The sequence below is a fragment of the Canis aureus genome, chromosome 9 (genome assembly GCF_053574225.1).
Source record: "Canis aureus isolate CA01 chromosome 9, VMU_Caureus_v.1.0, whole genome shotgun sequence".
Taxonomy (NCBI): Eukaryota; Metazoa; Chordata; class Mammalia; order Carnivora; family Canidae; genus Canis; species Canis aureus.
Genome location: NC_135619.1, coordinates 11,804,436 through 11,822,865, shown reverse-complemented (window position 1 = coordinate 11,822,865; position 18,430 = coordinate 11,804,436). Strand labels below are relative to the sequence as shown.

Below are 18,430 nucleotides of genomic sequence, written 5' to 3'. Positions count from 1 at the left end.
CACACAGACCTAATGCATTCTCTTATTCGTTTTAATAACTGCATATTATGGACAAACCACAATTTAATCACTTACTCTCCAGGGATAACCATTCAAATTGTTTATAATTTTTTGTCTTTATGAAAGAAAATGCTATTGTTTATAGGTTCATACATGTTGGTAATTATGTTTCTGTGGAAAGATTTCTCATTTTTCTATCACAGGTAACTCGTAGGATTGCTAGGTGTAATGTTATGATTTGTAATAAGAAATATATACATATTTCTTAGATAGATAGATAGATGATAGATAGATAGATAGATATTTGACCCCATTTCTGGACAGAGTTCCTAATACCCTTGGAATTTCCTGTGACAAGAGCCATAAGGATGTCTTTTTTTTCTTATTCATCTAGATTTTATTTTAATACTTATCCATTTTTTTCAAAATCAGAATAGTATTTTATATTATTTAATGATTCTATACTCAGTACAAAACAATTTTAATAAAAGGAAAAATTTTTTGATGTCTTTTGTTATATTAATGAGGTGACTTAAAAAAAAAAATGAGGTGACTTGTGGAAAGCCCTTAGGTAATCCAAGGATGGGAGCTGGTTGCTGGGGGACAAACCATTTGATTAGAGGGTTGAAAATTGCTGTACCCCCACACCCACATCTACTTGCCAGCCCCCCCCCCAATATCTAGGGAGAGAAGAAGGGCAAGAAGTTGAATCAATCACCAATGGCCAGTTTGTTAATGAATCATACCTATGCCATGAAACCTTCATAAAAACTTGAAAGAACAGTTTTGGGGGAATTTTCCAGTTGGTGAACACATGGAGGTGTGGGGAGAGTAGTATGCCTTGAGAAAGCCTATAGAAGCTTTTCAACCCTTTCCCCATACCTTGCTTTATGCATCTCTTCGATCTGGCTGTTCCTGTGTTATACCGTTTATAATAAACTGGTGATATAGGAAGTAACATGTTTCTGCAGTTCTGCGAGCTGCTCTAACATATTAATTAAACCCAAGGAGTAGATTGTTGGAAACTAACCATTTCATCAGAAGTTCAGGTAAAAACTTGGACTTTGAATTAGCATCCTGAGTTGGAGGGTATCAGAACCTCCAGTTTGTAACTAGTTTGTCAGAAGCACAGGCAACAGTTGGGTTTGTGATTGGCATTTGAAGTGGAGTAGAGAGGGTGTCTTGTGGGACTGAGCCCTCAAAGTGTGGAATCTGACACTATCTCTTGGTAGATAGTGTCCATCAGAATTGAATTGAATTCTCAGTTCCCCCAACCCCCAACAAACACATTGAAATTGGGTCCAGGAACCTAAAGATTAGGTTAAAGTATATATATATATATATATATATATATATATATATATTTAATGTTACCATACCAAGTTACTATTCTAAGAAGGATTCCAATGATTTATGCATGTCATAAAGTACGTACTACGTGCTATTTGCTGCTATATTCCTGTAACTGCCAGTGGATTCGATTTTATTATTTTAAGAGAATTTCATGATTTAGGACCTAAAACTCAATGCTATTATAGTGGTTCCCTGGTGATGAATTGGTGCTCCTAGACTTAAAACTGCAAAGGGATTGTGAAGAAGTCATGTATCTTATTAATAAGAGGCACTTTCTTTTGTTAGTTTAGAAAAACATACATATTGGTAACTTTCTCTTGAGAGCATTTAGGATTCTCTAACTTTTACCATAAATCTTAATGGAATCTTATGACGTAAGATACAAAGTGTTCAAACCATTAGAGGAAGGAAGTCTTATGTTAGCTCAGTATGAATCTGAGACCTGATGAAATCCTCTGACAACTAATTTCACATGTGATTCTTCTCATTGTGTTCCCATAGAGGTGAAGCCCTGTCCTGTAAGGTTGGTTATCCCAGTTAGTATTTCCAACAGCTTTGTATCATGGCAGCAAGTTTGTGACACATGCTCCTAGCTAGGATTGTTAGGAAATTTCTAGGAAAAAATAGTGAATTTTATTTCTCCAAATACAAAGTGGGAATGACCACATTTACCTTCCACCTAAGACATGTAGGGATTTCCAAAACCATTGAGCTGGTTTTGTGGTCCCCTGATAAAAAATGATATGTAAACAGAAAACATATTGTTAAGAGCACTGAAAAGACTGGTGAAAATCCTGCACATATTTTCTATGTACTTCCTCTAAAATAGTAAAATATATGTAAAATGTCATATTAAAATAACAATTTTGAAAGTGATTAAAATAAATATTTATATTATTTTTATTATTAAATCTAACATAATTGTGATTATTAAATGTAATTGATGGTTATTAATACATTTAATAAGGCATTAAAATAATAAGGATAGTTACTACTGATACTGGCTCAAGCAGAAATATAATGACATGGAAAAATAAAGTATGCCCTAAAAATAACAAAAAAGAATTAGTCAGAAATAATTTTTTAGCTTTTAAAAACCTCTCATAGAAAAAAAAAAAACCCCTCTCATATTAAAACTTTAATCGAAAGTGTTAATATTCCAGGGCACCTGGGTGGCTCAGTGATTGAGCATCTGCCTTGCGCTCAGGGTATGATCCCCAGGTCCCAGAATCCTGTCCTGCATCAGGCTCCCTGCAGGGAGCCTGCTTCTCCCTCTGCCTATGTTTCTGTTTCTCTCAGAATAAATAAATAACAACTTTTTAAAAAGTGTTAATATTCCGTTTGTAAAAAAAAAAAGTATAAGTATTTTCTTTCATTTATTTATTAAGCAAACATTATAGAGCAACTTCTATGTGCCGGGCCTGGAGGAACTTGCAAGAATCTAATTGTGGAAAACAAATTCACAGAAATAACTGTAGCAAAATACCATTTGTAGAGTAAAAGTATTACATATGAAGGTACAGTAATGGCACGAAGGAAAGGATTATAGTCATGGTGACACTCAACCTGAGTACTGATGAGTGAGCAGAAAGCACCTTGGCAGGAAAAGTAGGGAGACCACTTCAGAGAATGGTATGTGCAAAACTCTATATTTTTTCAGAGAGCCGCAAGTTGTCTGGATGGAACTGGAACAATAGATCTCAACTGGATGTTATTTGCCCCAGGGGATATTTGGCAACATCTGGCAACATTTGGGGGGGGTCGCGACTCAGAGAAAGGGTGCCATGAGCATGTACTCCACAGAGGCCATGGCTATTGCTAAACATCTTACAATGGATAGGAAAGTCTCACACAACAAAAATAATTACCCAGCCTCAAAATGTCGGTTTCCAACAGCGGTTAGGAAATGCTGGCCTAGAGTAGGGGATGCTATGGTGTGATGCATATAGGCAGTTTGAGGTCAAGACGAGAAGCATTAAGGTGGTTAGGTCCTAAAGGAATTTTATTATATATTTGGAGCTTATGACACAGAATGTACCTAGAGATGTAGTTTTGGCCTCAATGCTGACTCCTTCTTCATTGAGAAACCACATACTGCCTTCCATGACACTGGAGTCTTTAATCCCTCTATCTGTCTTCTTTCTAGACTTCTCCTTTCTATCTCCATTCCCACATATGCTGGGGTGTTTCCAGGAGCACTGCCCTTGACCTGCTGATTTTATCACTTCACACGTTCTCCCTGACTGACGTCATTACCTTTCATCAACTCATTTACTGCAAATAGGTGAAAACTAGTTTGGTAGAGTAGTTAAGAACATGGATGCTAGAACCAGGGATTAAAGTCCTGGTTCCAATATGTGGAATCTGTGTGAGTTTTGGCAAGTTTTTGTAAAATGGCAGCAATAATAGTACTAATCTCATAAGGTTGTAAGGAGGAATAAATTGAGCAAATATCACGGAACACTTAGAGCACTTAGTAAATTCTATGTCCACACCAGACTTTCCAGAATTTCTAGGCTCATATGACTAAATTGCTGAATTTTTTTTCTATCTGAATGTCTTATCAACTTCTAAAATGGACCATATCCAGAAGTGAACTCCTTTGCTTTGCTCCCTTCCCCAGTGATGCTATAAATAAACTTTTATTCCTTTATTGATGGTTCAACTATTAAGGAGAAAAAAAAAAAAAAACTAGTAAGGAGACCTAGCAGAGTCCCCAGATGGTCTGCTTTCCTCATGTCTCATCAGATCAACTGTCAAATTCTGTTGGTTTTATCTGCTATATACTTCTTGAAACCATCCCCTTTTCTCCATCCCACTATTACAGAGCTATTAAGTCAGCCTTTTGTATTAGCGATCAAGCAGCAGCATTCTAACTAATCCCTGACTCTAGTATTGTGCCTTCTAATCATTCCTCCACATACCCGCTGGAGTGATCAGCACTTCAGTGGCTCTTCATGACCCATAAAATAAAATCGAAGCTACTTACCAAGTCATATAAGGTTCTGCTATAACTGAACCCTGCTTTATTTACAACTTCATTACTTGCCAGTCTCTATCCTAAATCATGATAAAGGATACAACTCAAAGGATAGAGTGGTTCTACTTTTCTCATACTTCCTCTGCCAGAAATGGACCGTTTTGCTTAACTAACTTGTACTTATCCTTGATCCCTCACAAAACATAATTTTTCTGTCATCCTATCACATCCTGCTATTGAGCTTCTCCCACTTCTCTTTAAAGTGAATGGCAATTTACTCCTTCAGGAAAGAGGCTAGATTTATTTTTTAAAATATTTTATTTATTCATGATAAAGAGAGGCAGAGACAGAAGCAGAGGGAGAAGCAAGCTCTCTGCAGGGAGCCTGATGGGGGACTCGATCCCAGGACACTGAGATCACGCCCTGAACTGAAGGCAGATGCTCAAACACTGAGCCACCCAGGTGCTTCAAAAGGCTAGATTTATATATCACAAAATCCTAGCATGTAGTGTAGAGCCTAGGACAAAGTAGATTCTTAGAACATGTTTGTTGGATAAATGTCTAATTGGAGTCATCGCTAGGTACATGATGATTAATAACAAAGAAGTGAGTGAAATAACTTGGTGGACTAAAAAAAAGATGGGGAAAGAAACATACAACCATGGAAAAAGCAGCACTTAAGGAAGGAGATAATGAGGAAAAGGCAACATGCAACCTTGAGGAAAAAGTCATCTGAGAAATAGGATAATATCCTTAAAAGAGTAATGACAGGGAAACCAAAGGAAGATAGAGTTCCAAAAGAGGAAATGATCAACCATACCAAACGCCACAGGAAGGTATAGAAATGGCCTGTAAAGTACCCATGAGATTAGGCAATTCCTGAAATAGTTAAAATATAATGGTGTACACAGAAGCTAATTGATGTGCATTTAGAAATAAATGAAAGGTAAGGTTACAAAGAAATAAAAAATAAGTTGCCTTTAAATATGAGGCAACAAAATTAAAATGAAACAGACAAACTCAATTATTCTTACATGCATCTTTAATTCTATTAAGTGGCAAATATTTTTATAATGGTAATCAGTAGTCATATGGATTATTATCTCTAAAACATTCCATACGTGGCTAAACCTTCTCCACCACTGTCTTATTTGAGAGCTCTAAACTTTTCTTTCTCAATATCATTTAACATTGTTTGATCCAATCTCCAGAGTCTCACTCTGTACTCCAATCCATTCTCCATAAAACATCCAGAATTATTGCCTTTAAAACATCAAAAGTTAATTTGTCATTCCCAAATTTTAAAATCTCCAATGGTTGCAAGATATCTATAGGATATTATCTAAATTTGTAATTTTGCACGTGGAGCATGCAAAATTGGCCTCTATCTGCCCTTCTGGACTCAATTCTAACCACTTAGGTTACTCCCCACTCTCTGCTGACAGTTTGGCTCAGACACTCCGGATACACGAAACATTTTCATTACTCAGTGTCTCTATGCATGCTGTGCCCTCACTTGGCTAACTTGTGCTAATCTCCCAAAATTTAGTACAAATATCACTTCTTTTAGGAAGTTTCCAGAGCTTCCCCAGATGGAGCTAATTGTTTACACCTCTCTACTCCAAGCACCTTGTTTTGCAACACAGAATGTTTATTTGCCCTTTTAGAAACATCCTCTATAGAACCTGTGGTCCTAGAGCATCGACAGAGCTCACTGCCTGATAAGCACCCATTTCTTGACTGTATAAATGAATGTACGAGTGGGTACAAGCTGCTAGAATCAAGGATACAAAAAGTTGTTTCTATGTGTCTGAAACTGTTAGATATGTAAAATATTTTATAGCCTTATAATTTTTATTAGATTGCTTCCCTACTTTAAAAAAAGAATTCTAACTTTAGTTGCAGTGTGTGTGTAAATCTTCATGGTGTAGCCGGACTGTCTGTTCCTATGTCTCTGACCATAAACCCAGAAAGTGGTGTCGCTTATCAATCAATGAAGAAAAGTGCCAGTCTCGAAGTGCTGACTCTGCTTGAAGGAGGGCAGCCAGACTGACAGTACCCGTTACAGGATTCAGAATGTTCATTTAATCTCAGGAAAGTCTTTGAGATGAGGGTATAAATGAATAGAATAAGAAAAATTTGAACTAGAAAAAGCAGAGTAGTCCAGGTTTTAAATCACAGCATCCAACCATATGGTAAAGATAATGATTAATTATTTATATTTTCCAACAGAAGGTATATGTTTAGAAATATAGCATAAAAAATGTTGTTTGCCATAAAACTTCCTGTTCACTTGGGATTTGTAGAAGGTGAACAGATATCTGAATATTCATAAGTGTTCTTTACCTGTTTAAACAAATTTGATAACTTTCCATGGAGCAAATTCTCTGAATCAGTTCAAGTCTACTTCTTGGAATCAACATAATAGAAATAATAAATCTTCAAATATCAAGATTTTGTTATTTAATTTTTTTAAAAAAGATTTTGCTATTTACAATGAGAATTCAAAATAGAAAATTTACTGTGCTGGGTTATGAATTGGAGGCTCTTTCGATATTTTTGTCCTGTGGGAGATTAGCCTCATGCTAGATTGATGCAGAGCTTAGGAGCAAACCCCAAATCTTAGTGCCTTCTATTGGGTTCCTAGGGCTTCTCGACTGTTGTGTGGCTCAGTGCTCTCAGCCCTGACTCTAGAAAACATATGAAGGAGGCCTCTAGTGCCATTGGCAGTGTTGCCCAGTTCTTTGGAGAAATTTGATAAAAAAATTTCTAGTTATTTTAAGACATCAAAATAATATAATTCTCAGTATTCTAATGTATTTAGTTCTCGTTAGCATTTTTTTTGCAGTCCTTCTGAAGGAACATAACATAGGTTCAGCTGTTATTTTTGTAACAGTCAGATGAATCTGTGCCTTCAAAGTTCTACAAAAACCTGCTGAGTAGAGATAAAAATGAACATTGTAACTGTTTTTATGTTTATATCTTTACTGTATTTGTACACTATATGGGTCTATGTTAAGGCATCTCTGCAATAATCAAGATCTATTCAATGTAATGTCTTATCTCCCTTTACTATCTCTCAAAATATCCCTATAAACTCTTACTTGTGTCAGGATTTATCTCAAAACTCCCTAAGGAGGGTCCTGTATAGTACAGTCATTGTTCCCAAACCATGAGCTCCTAGTCCCTAGAAACAGGACATAGAGTGTTGTCAAGGGGCAGTGGGTTGAATTTCTTAGGTTATTAGTAGATGGAACAAAAAAGTTTCCTATTCATTTAATACACAAGTTTATTTCTTTGTGCCACATGGTAGCCCTTACAACAACCAATAAGATAGGATATAGTTCATGGCCATTTGAACAGATGAGGAAATTGGGACACAGAAAAGTTCACTAACTTGCCCAAAGTAATTGAGGTAGTAAATACTGGATGTTAATGTAGCCTGGTTTGAACACAGGCCATCTTAATTCGATTCCATGTCTCTATATAGATACTATTAGATCTGTAAAAATGAAATGTAAGTGTTTCTGAATTATTGGAAGTTTTCACTGTCATCTTTGGATATCACAAAATATTTACCATACCCAAAAAGTAAAAGTCTGGTATAGGTATCTCTGAATTCCTAAAGATGTCTGTAATAGCTTCAAAGTACTTTCTGAGTGGCCCTCCCTACTGCTGTCATCAGGCACCATATCACATGTGCAAAATAAAATTCATAAGACAAGCCTGAGTATTTTCTAATTCTCAGGGAAATTGTCAGCTGAGCCTTAACAATACTGAGGAATGATAGAAATGGCCAAATTACAGTGCTACATGAAGACACATTAGATTGGATCAAACATGAGGTCTCCCTTAGTATCTGATGTCTCCCCTCACTATTAAATTTAGAGAGCATAAAAACATAACGCTTAAGTCAGACACTTGCCAGGACCTGCATGGATTCTTATTGCTCATGCTTCTATTTTTTTCTAATGCCCTTTATCTCTTTTTTTGTGTGTGTGACTCTTCATCTTTCAACATAATTCTGGGGGAAATTTCACTTTGATTTGCATTTCCGTCTTTTTCTAAATATAAAACATCCTGATCTCTTTGGAGGAAAGGTGCTATAGGACTGTAATATAGGGATAGACTAAAATTAGAAATATCATCACATTAACATCTTTTTCCCAATAGTTTGGTACTTTTGACAATGTACTATTTTAGTGAATCATGGGGTTTCACAGTGATTGTAAATTAAAGCTTTCCTTATGAAGACTGAAAATATGCCTGACTTGGTAAATTCTCTACTTTCTGAGAACTCCATTTAAGGGAATCAATGTTCATGGTCTCTTTTTTTTTTTAACCTTAATATGTTATGCATACTAGAAAAGATTTAAGTGTAAACAGCAGGCAACTTCACTCTGCCAGGTAAATCACAACAAACTTTTGGACCATTAGCTTAAACTAATGTTTTTAGACATGGACTTTGTTTCAGATCTAAGGAACTGAGGCATTGCAGACAAGTCCATGCTTTTTTTCCCCATTCTCCCCAAGATCTTGCATCTTACGTGGCAACTGAAGAACTGAAGCTCTCTACTTTCTACTATGTCTTGTCATTTAAAGTGGACATCACATAGATCATGCAGGACATTTTTTCTGCATGTGTATGTTTGTTTTTCTGCCTGCTTGAAGTAATCAATTTTACTTAAAATCAGCAATACATTCTTTGACTTTCAAACTTCCAAATTAGCATTTGGAAACATAAAATTGTTTATTGGCCTGCTTTGCAGGATAAATAAATGTCTGTTCAGCCCCATTAGTTTTAAACCCATGATTTAGGATTCTTTTAAATGTGCTAAAATTAACAAGACTTAACTCTGTGGGTACAGAAAATGACAATACGAAATAATAAGTCATGCTGAGAATTGGACATTTGACAGGATTTCAATTTTAATCTGGCCTCCCAGTTTGGGTTATCCTTCCTTTGTGGCAACAGATCAGAAAATATTTGCTTGTCAATAAATGTAGGCAGTTGCTACACCACAGCAGACCTGGGTAAGCCTGAAATTTAGAAGGTAATGCCAAGCCAGAAGAATAGCTGGAAAGAATATGGTTTGATTTTCTAAACCACCGAGTGATTTGGTAATTGTAGTTTATATTGGCAACTGAATTCAAGATGTCACAGTTTAGTACATGGCTAAGGTCAGTTATTACTTCATTATAATTATCCAGGGGCATCATTATACTATTTTTGATTGAGTTTTTTCTTCTAAGAGCTAAAAAATTATAAATCTTTTCCAATCTGTATTATAGGCATATTTATATTAAGTCACCTAAAAGAAAATACTAATTTGAATTCCTATTATGTGGAATTTAAAGCAATTCACAGTAAAGTAAGCTTGGATTCTCTATGTGAATTATCTTAAACAAGTGTGTAGAGAAAATTCATAATATAATTAATAATTTTAGAGAAATGTTTGCCTAATTAAGAGAATAAATCACTTCCAAGACCTTTACAATTACCATTTACATTCAGCCAATTAATTTAATAATTAGAACTCCTTTTTTATCTATTTGTTAATATTAAACCATTTGGAATCACTATTTCAAAACTATAGGTCTTTCTTTAAAATATCTTTATTTTTGAACAGATTATATAGGATATTTCTATTTATAGAAATATCACATTGTATAAATACTCCATTTGACTGAATTAGCAGATTTTTATCAGTGTTACATAGCTAATTTCTCTCATCAGTTTGGATAACTATTAAAAGTGATTGCCAATAAATAGTCTGTGGTATGAAGGGAATGAGTTTTTTCAGAGCAGAGAGTTCACAAATATGATTTTAATCAGTAGTGTAAAAGATTTTTTTTACCAACTACTTCAGTACCATTTCTAGCAATTGGCAAAACTGACTAGCAGTAGATTATCTTAGAACACTTCTTAGAAGTGTATATTCTGGAGCCAGAGAGCCTGGGTTCAAATTCTGACCCATGCTGTCACCTTTTGGTTACTTTGTCTTAGCTCTGTTGGTTGGGCCCACACCTATTTCTGCTAGGAATGCAAAGTCCCTGAAAGTGTCCCTGTTCCAGAAATATTTACTACTACCTAGAGAACCCCATCTTATTTAAACTTAGCTATAATTTTTCTGACCTTTAAACTTCCAAGTTAGTATAAAATTATTTATTGGTTCATTTTACAGAACAAAATAAGTGTCTTTTTAGTCAGTCCTGATGGTTTAGGAATCTACTGCTATTAGCTTTGTGCATCTAGACTCCTATAACTGAGTTTTCTTGTCTATAAAATGAGGTATATGGGGTGCCTGAGTGGCTCACTCGGTTGAGCATCTGGCTCTTGATTTCACTCATGTCACAATCTCAGGATGGTGAGATCAAGCCCTGCATTGAGCTCTATGCTCAGTGTGGAATCTGCTTGAGATTCTCTCCTTCTCCCTCTGTTTCTCCCTGCCTTTTTCATAAATAAATAATAAAATCTTATAAAATGAGGAATATAGTAGACCTAATACATATTATAAATTGGAAATAGTATTTTGATATTTTGTTTTCCTTTTTAAAAATGTCTTAATTTTAAAAAATGTCTTAATTCTTGTGTAACAGAATTGTGAGGGGGCCATAGGTAGTCAAAGGCAGAAAGAAAAATATTAAAGACTGGACTTCAGAAATTTGAAGTTAGGAGATCACCTCCTGAACAGCCACAATTTGTATAGTGGCCAATTTCAAATATAAAGATTAAATAATATAATCATGCTTCAAATATAGAAATATTTTCACTTTGTTAATTAAAATTTTAAAAATTCTATAACATTATTATTCAATTTTTATTAATAATACTTATTTAAAATATTGATTATTCTAATAACATATTTACTAGAAGACATACAAGCATATTTTAAATCATTCAAAAAGAAAGAGATTAAAGACATTTAGGCTATGAGTATAGTGTGTTTGTTTATCATATTCAGTCTTTGAAATTGGATACATCACACATTATATATAATAAATCTCAGTTAAGCCAAATATAGCATTTACTTAATCAGAGTAGCTTATGTTCCAACCATTCAGAGGTAAATGAATTTTAATATTTTGTAAATTCAAAACAGTGAGATTCCATATTTAAAAATATATATGTACATATAAATTTATATGTATGTATGTACATAAATACACATAAATAATATACATATATATTTATAGTTAAAATTTCATAAGACAATTGTGATTGAGGTAGTGAGAAATAGAGCAAAAAAAGAAAGTCTAGCTTTTATTTTATTGTCAGATATAAAAAAGCATAACTGACCAAGTTTTCTTCTTTGATGGTATTTTCTATATGCTTAACTTTTGGATACTATGTCCTTTTATTACATTTTTTTGTGTTTGCTTGGCCTTTTCTTTTTCTGGTTCTGTTGGGTTGTCCATAATCCTTTTTGCTGAGAAAGAGATGTCTCTGGAAATACTGTGATTCCCACAGAATTTCATGACAATAACTTTTGGATTTCTATGCAATTTCTTTTTTCTTTTCTTTTTTTTTTTCCTATGGAATTTCTTATAGCAGCCTATGTTCTATGTGTATACAGGAATTACATTTACACAAATACAAAAACATATATAACTTTCATTTAAACTTAACACTACTTGTTTGCCAAAATAACAGCTGATATATATATATATATATATATATATATATATATATATATATATTTTTTTTTTTTGTAGAAACAATTGTGCTTATCCTTAAGGAATCATGAATAGCACTATTTTTAACCTTCAGAATTTCTGGTTGAGAATAATAGTGAACATTGAAAACAGTACTTTATAAATATGTTTTAGTATATTTCAATACACCACCCTTAAACACTACTTCAAAAATTCTCTTTTAGCATGTCAGTGTACAACTTTGAGTCATCAGTAGGAATAAAAATACAATTCCTAACAGTTTCAGTGACTAAGATTCTTGTTCTGGGGAAGCCAATGCTCTTGGGTAACCATTTGCATTGCCATGATCTGCTAATGTTTCTCTATGCAGAATGCCCCCACCTATTGATAAAGAATGTGTCTTTTTTTGCGACCATCAGACAACTTGTAGCACTCTTATCCATTCAGCCTCTCCTCTGTAAGTGTCCTGACACATATGTCCTAGCGCCAGGATCTCCCCGAGGAACTCCCTGGACTCCAGAGAGAGATCACACCCTGCAATTTTGGCAATCTGGGAGCATATCAATTTCCAGAAGCCCTGAATAGGGGGCAGTTCTCACCATATGTGCCTAAATGTACCCCTTTCACTATGTCCTTCTCCATGATTGTCAGGACTGTTATCAAATGCTTCTCTGATATTATTAGTAGATGTTAGGAACCACTGACTACAGGGGGATCTCTGAATCTAAAAGCAGTTTTATTCCATATTCATGAATATATAGCATAACTTGTGCCTTTAATTTTGCTGTCATATTCAGTGTAAAAGAAATATTCCACTTTTTAGGCAAAATGTAATTTTGGAAAGGGCCTTGATTTAATACATCCCTTCTTAGCAGCAGTTATGAATTGCACTGAAGTAAGTAAGTTCTTTTCATATTTTCTGGAGTAGCAAATCAAAGAAAGAAGGACAAATAATGAAAGCAACCTAGCTATTTTGGGGTGGTCATCTTTTTGTATGCAATTATAGATTTTGTTTATCAGAGTTATTAAAATCAGAAATAGCACCATTACTTGGCATTTAGACATTGCTTTGAATCTACTAATTTGAGGTTTATTTCAAATAGGTTAAACTTCAGCATGAATTCAACACTATTTTTTTCAGAAATAGACAAAATCTGAATCTTTTGAAATGGAAATTTTATGATCATTAAAATTTGTGTCTACATTTGTATCTATTCTCAGGTGTTGAAAGTAATAATACTGAGGAAACATGGGAAAAAATAGCTCTGTTGATTTGTTGTAGTGCTATCCTCTTAATAATAACAATCATGGTAAGAATTTTAAATCTTTAAAGTTATGAATGATTTCTAGAAAATACCATGACCATACTAATTGCATGTGTTCATGCAGTTATTTACTCAAAGACTTCTATTCTGACCATAGTGCTCTATTCCTTTTTAAAGTTTTTATTTAAATGCCAATTAGTAAATATACAGTGTAATAGTAGTTTCAAGAGAATTTAGTGATTCAACATTTATATTCAACACCTGATGTTCAAAGACTCATATTCTGACCAGAGCACTCTTTTTGTTTTTGTTTTTTTTTTTTTAATTTCATACTCTATTACCATTGATTCTCTCCATTGTAAACTCAGGGTTTACTATGAAGTAGGAAGGGTACTCTTCACTCAACATATATTTGCTGAGCACAAATATATCATATTGCAGGAATTTGGAAACACTAGAAATTCTTCTGGGATCAAGGCCAAGACTGTCATGGTCTTTACCATCATCTTCTTTACATCTGGCAGGGATACACACAGACAAGTATCCAGGCAATTAACTATTATGTGATAAACTGTCATGATGGAAGTACATGTTACTCTGGCAGAGGGAGAGAACTCAAACAGGACATCAAGGGGAATGGGAAGACTGCCTGAAAGAAATATTCAGGTTGAGACCTGAAGGGACAGTAGAAATGAGCTAAGTTCAAAGATAAGGAGGTGAAGAAGAGGGATCCCTGGGTGGCGCAGCGGTTTGGCGCCTGCCTTTGGCCCAGGGCGCGATCCTGGAGACCCAGGATCGAATCCCACGTCAGGCTCCCGGTGCATGGAGCCTGCTTCTCCCTCTGCCTATGTCTCTGCCTCTCTCTCTCTCTCTCTGTATGACTATCATAAAAAAAAAAAAAAAAAAAAAAGTTTAAAAAAGGAGGTGAAGAAGAATACAGTATTGGGAGGAAAAAAATTATAGTATTGGGGCAGGAGGAGGATGAAGATGGGAGGGAATTTTGTAGGAATAAGCTAGAGATGAGGTTGGAGAATGGAGAAACGAAGGGTTTGGAATAACACGAAAAAGCTTGTATTTCATCTTGAGGGCAATGGGAGACACTGAATTAAAGATGGTTCCTTAATCTGTATTAAAAATACATACTTAGGCTGCCATGAAAAGATCATAGTACAAGAGAAAAAAATTGAGTGACTATAGTAGGGTAGGTCAGAAGTGACGGCAACCTGGACTAAGAGGTGTCAGTGGATATGGATAGAAACATGTTCAGAACATTTCTAGGACTTAGTTGAGTGTGAAGTGCAGGTGGGAAGACTATCTCATATGGCACACAGTTTTCTGTTTGAGTACTGGTTGTTTGGGAAAGAAAAAAAAAACAAGAGCTAAAGAAGGCTTAGAAGATTTCTTCATTAGCTCATATTTATTTAGTGCTTTACTATCTGCCACTTATTAGTGGACTAATTGCTGGGAATACAGCATTAAAATAAAAAAGACAAAATTTTCTGCCCTCAAAGAGGTTCACCATATTAAATGAATTGAATATTAAGGAGAAAAAAATGTAGCTAAGAAAGATGGTAAATGTGAACAGAAACAGGGAGGAGGCATTACAATTTTGCATAGGGTAGCCAAGGAAAGCTGCACTTAGAGGGTGAAAGTTAAATGAAGAAGGTGAGAGAGAATGCCCTGGGGATGGTAGGGAATGGCATCCAGAGAGGGACCAGTAAGAAGAAGGCTCTGATAAGTACTTTGTAAGGTAGTCAGATTTATCTCTGTGTTTATCTTAAAATTTGTGCGCTGTATAAAATGAGTTTCCAACACCAAGTTTATTAAAGTGTTTTTGTATATTATTTTCTAAATGCACTGTTGTTTTGCTTTAAACATTTTGTCTATAAATTACCCAAATTTTATTTTTATGTGATATAAGGAGGAATTACTTTTACCTTCTTCTATACATTTGTAATCCATGTACCCAGTATATAATTATATTTCACAATTATAAAAGATTTTATAATTTTCATTAGTACAATACCACAACCTGGAAATTGATATTAATACAATCCATTGATTTTGTTTAGATTTCCCCCATTTTACATGTACTTGTGTCTGTACAGTTCCATACAATTTTATCACATGTGTAGGTATAAATAGCTCCAAGTTCTATTACCATGAAGATCCTTTGTGCTTCCTTTTTATAACCACACTGGCCTCCTTCTTGCCATCTCTCCCACTCTGACTGCTTGTAACCACTGATCTGTTCTCCATCTTTATAATTTTGACATTTGCAAATGTTATGTAAATGGAATTATACAGTATATAACCTTTGGGGATTGGCTTTTTCACTCAACATAATTCCCTTGAGATTTATCCAAGTGGTTGCTTTTATCAATATTTGCTACTTTATTATTTCTGAGTACCATTCTGTAGTATGGATGTACCACAGTTCATTTAACCATTCACAAAACTAGAATAGCTACATTAGATTAGGAAAAATATTATGTATCAATGTTAAATTTACTAAAATGTGACTGTCCTATGATTATATAAAACAAAAACTTCGGGAAATACTCAATATTTAGAAATAAAAGATCATTTTTTATGTAACAGTCTCAAGTGGTATAGAAAATGTGACATGCATACATATAAAGAGAGCAAATGACAAAGAGGGTGGGGAACACATTAACAATATTTGATTATGTTAAAGAATATTTAAAATGTTTTTTCAGTTCTTCTATGTATTGGAAATATCTTCCAAATAAATAGCTACATATAAAATGTACATACATACACACATACAAATATGATCATTTCAGAAAACCGGTAGAACCTAATAAAGGTGAACATATGCATGAATTATTAACCCTAATCTACTGTTAGGTATAGTCCCATGAAAAAGATGCATATATTCACCAAAATGCATGTACTGGATTGTTCATAGGAGCATTATTAATAATTTCCCCAAACTGGGAACCCCTCAAGTGCCCATCATCAATTGAATAAATAAACAAGTTGTGGAATCCTCACAAAATAGAATTCTTTGCAAAAAATACCAGAAGACAATGACAAGGGAGAAGTTCATAAACTTAATGTAGAGTGAAAGAATCCAGAGAAAAGAAAGCACATACTGCACAATTACATTCATATAAACTACAGAAACAAAATTAATGAATTTGAATTAGAAGTCAGGATTGTAAAAAAAAAATAAAAATAAAAAAATAAAAAAATAAAAAAAAAGAAGCCAGGATTGTGGTTACTTTGGGCAGGGAACAGGTAGTATCTGGGAGAGGACAAAGGGGACATCTGAGGTAGAAATAAAATTTTATCTCTAGGCCTAGATACTGGTTACATGGATGTGTTCAATTTATAAAATTCCAACAAAGCTATACACCCATGGTGTCTGTAATTTTCTCTAGTTGTACTTTACTTTTTTAAAAAATGCATTTTTTTAGATTAATTATATCTGCCTTGCTAAAAATGCTCCAGTGGCTTCTGATTGCCTTTGAAATAAATCTAAACACTAGATCATGGACTAAAAAGATTTTATGGCTCCACTATACTTCAACCTCCTATCATACCCTAATTTTAATGTTCAGACTAACTGATCTCTGTTTAGTTTCTCAAACATGTCAACTTCTTTCCTGCCTCAAACTGTTTGTACTTGCTGGAAATCTCTTCAACAGGCATTTTTGCCTGATTTCTTCTCTTACTAGCTTCAAGGCTATTTCTCTAAACAAACTATCCTCTCCCTGGCTATTGGATCATGCTGGTTTCTTAGTCCCTTTTAAGTCCTCGTAACCATGGAAATTGCTTTTAAAATTTGTTTATTTATTTGTTGTCTATATTAACTATCAAAATGTAAGCTCTTGTTCCCTGTTCATCATTGTGTTCTTAGCCTGTAGCAATTTGCTTAACATATAATGGTCTCTCATTGAATAATTATTTGAATGAATTAATAGGTGTTTACTAAGCTCAGGAGAACCATTACACATGGTTCTACACATAATAGACTTTTGTAGTCATTAACAAATAAAATAGTTGAAATTTTGGAAATGTTTCAAAGTGTGTGGAATGAGACATAAAGGGGCCTTGTGTAGAACTTTTCGAGTAGCAGGATATAAGGAGCATCCAGAGGAAGATATCATAAAATATACGGACATGGAGAGGCCATACAGGGAATTTAGAAGTCATGGTATGCAGAAAGCAAAACAACAATAACAGCAAACAACTAAATAAAATCAACAAAATATGACAGGCAAACAGACAAAAAAATAAGAGTTGTGGTATCATGAAAAATGCTGTCAGTTATGATTGAATTTTGAAATGAGGGAATGGCTGGTGGCCTTCCTGAGAATAGGTCCCTGGTGTAGACAGATGACAGAGGACTGAGGAGTGAATGAGGGACAAGGATGAGGGAGATAAAAAGGAGTTCTCTCTTTCAAAATATTCTGTCGTGAATAGAAACGCAATGGGTCAGTAATTAGAAAACTTAGATAGGAGTTTTGTTTTGTTTCATTTTGTTTTAAGAAGGTAAACTTAGAAAACCCAAATGCTGTTTAGAGAGCATAATTGTTCACATGGAAGCAGAAAGGGAAGGGAACCAGAGCAAAGATGAAATAATTAACCTTAAATGGAAAAAAGAGTAGGGGTTGGAAATGGGAAGAGTAGAAGATGCGAAATAAGACTTCATGAATATAGGTGTCTCTGAACCCGACCCTAAGTGTAGCCATTTCAGCAATGGTATTCAGGGGACATGAAAATGGGTGTATAAAATCCAGGGAGAAGCTCTGGGACTTGGGCAGCTGTGAGATACTTGATGTGCCACAAACTTTCTCTAGGAATGGATACATTTGAGTGTTTTTTTTTGTTTTGTTTTGTTTTGTTGTTGTTGTTGTTGTTGTTGTTGTTGTTTTTTACTACAGTTCCTGCTGGGAGCCTGATGTGAGACTCCATCCCAGGACCTTGGGATCACGACCTGAGCCAGAGGCAGATGTTCAAACACTGAGCCACCCAGGTATCCCTAAAGACAAATTTTTAACAATGGAGTATAGAGAAAGAAGAGGAGGAAGGCAGGGAAGTACATCATAAGAAAACCATGGAAGTATTGTGGTGCATGCTTGGCACCAACAATGTTAGAATAACAGAAATATCTACAATTAACCTGAGCTATTTCTTTTTTAATGCC

General features: G+C 34.6%; 1 long non-coding RNA gene across 1 annotated transcript in view; it reads left to right on the top strand.

Annotated features, from left to right (window-relative positions):
* The window catches only part of LOC144320397 (uncharacterized), a 315,384-nt gene extending 296,954 nt beyond the window's left edge, over window positions 1–18,430 (top strand). The window contains exon 9 of the long non-coding RNA XR_013385937.1: window positions 18,168–18,430. This is a non-coding gene — a long non-coding RNA (uncharacterized LOC144320397). The remainder of the gene's footprint in view (window positions 1–18,167) is intronic.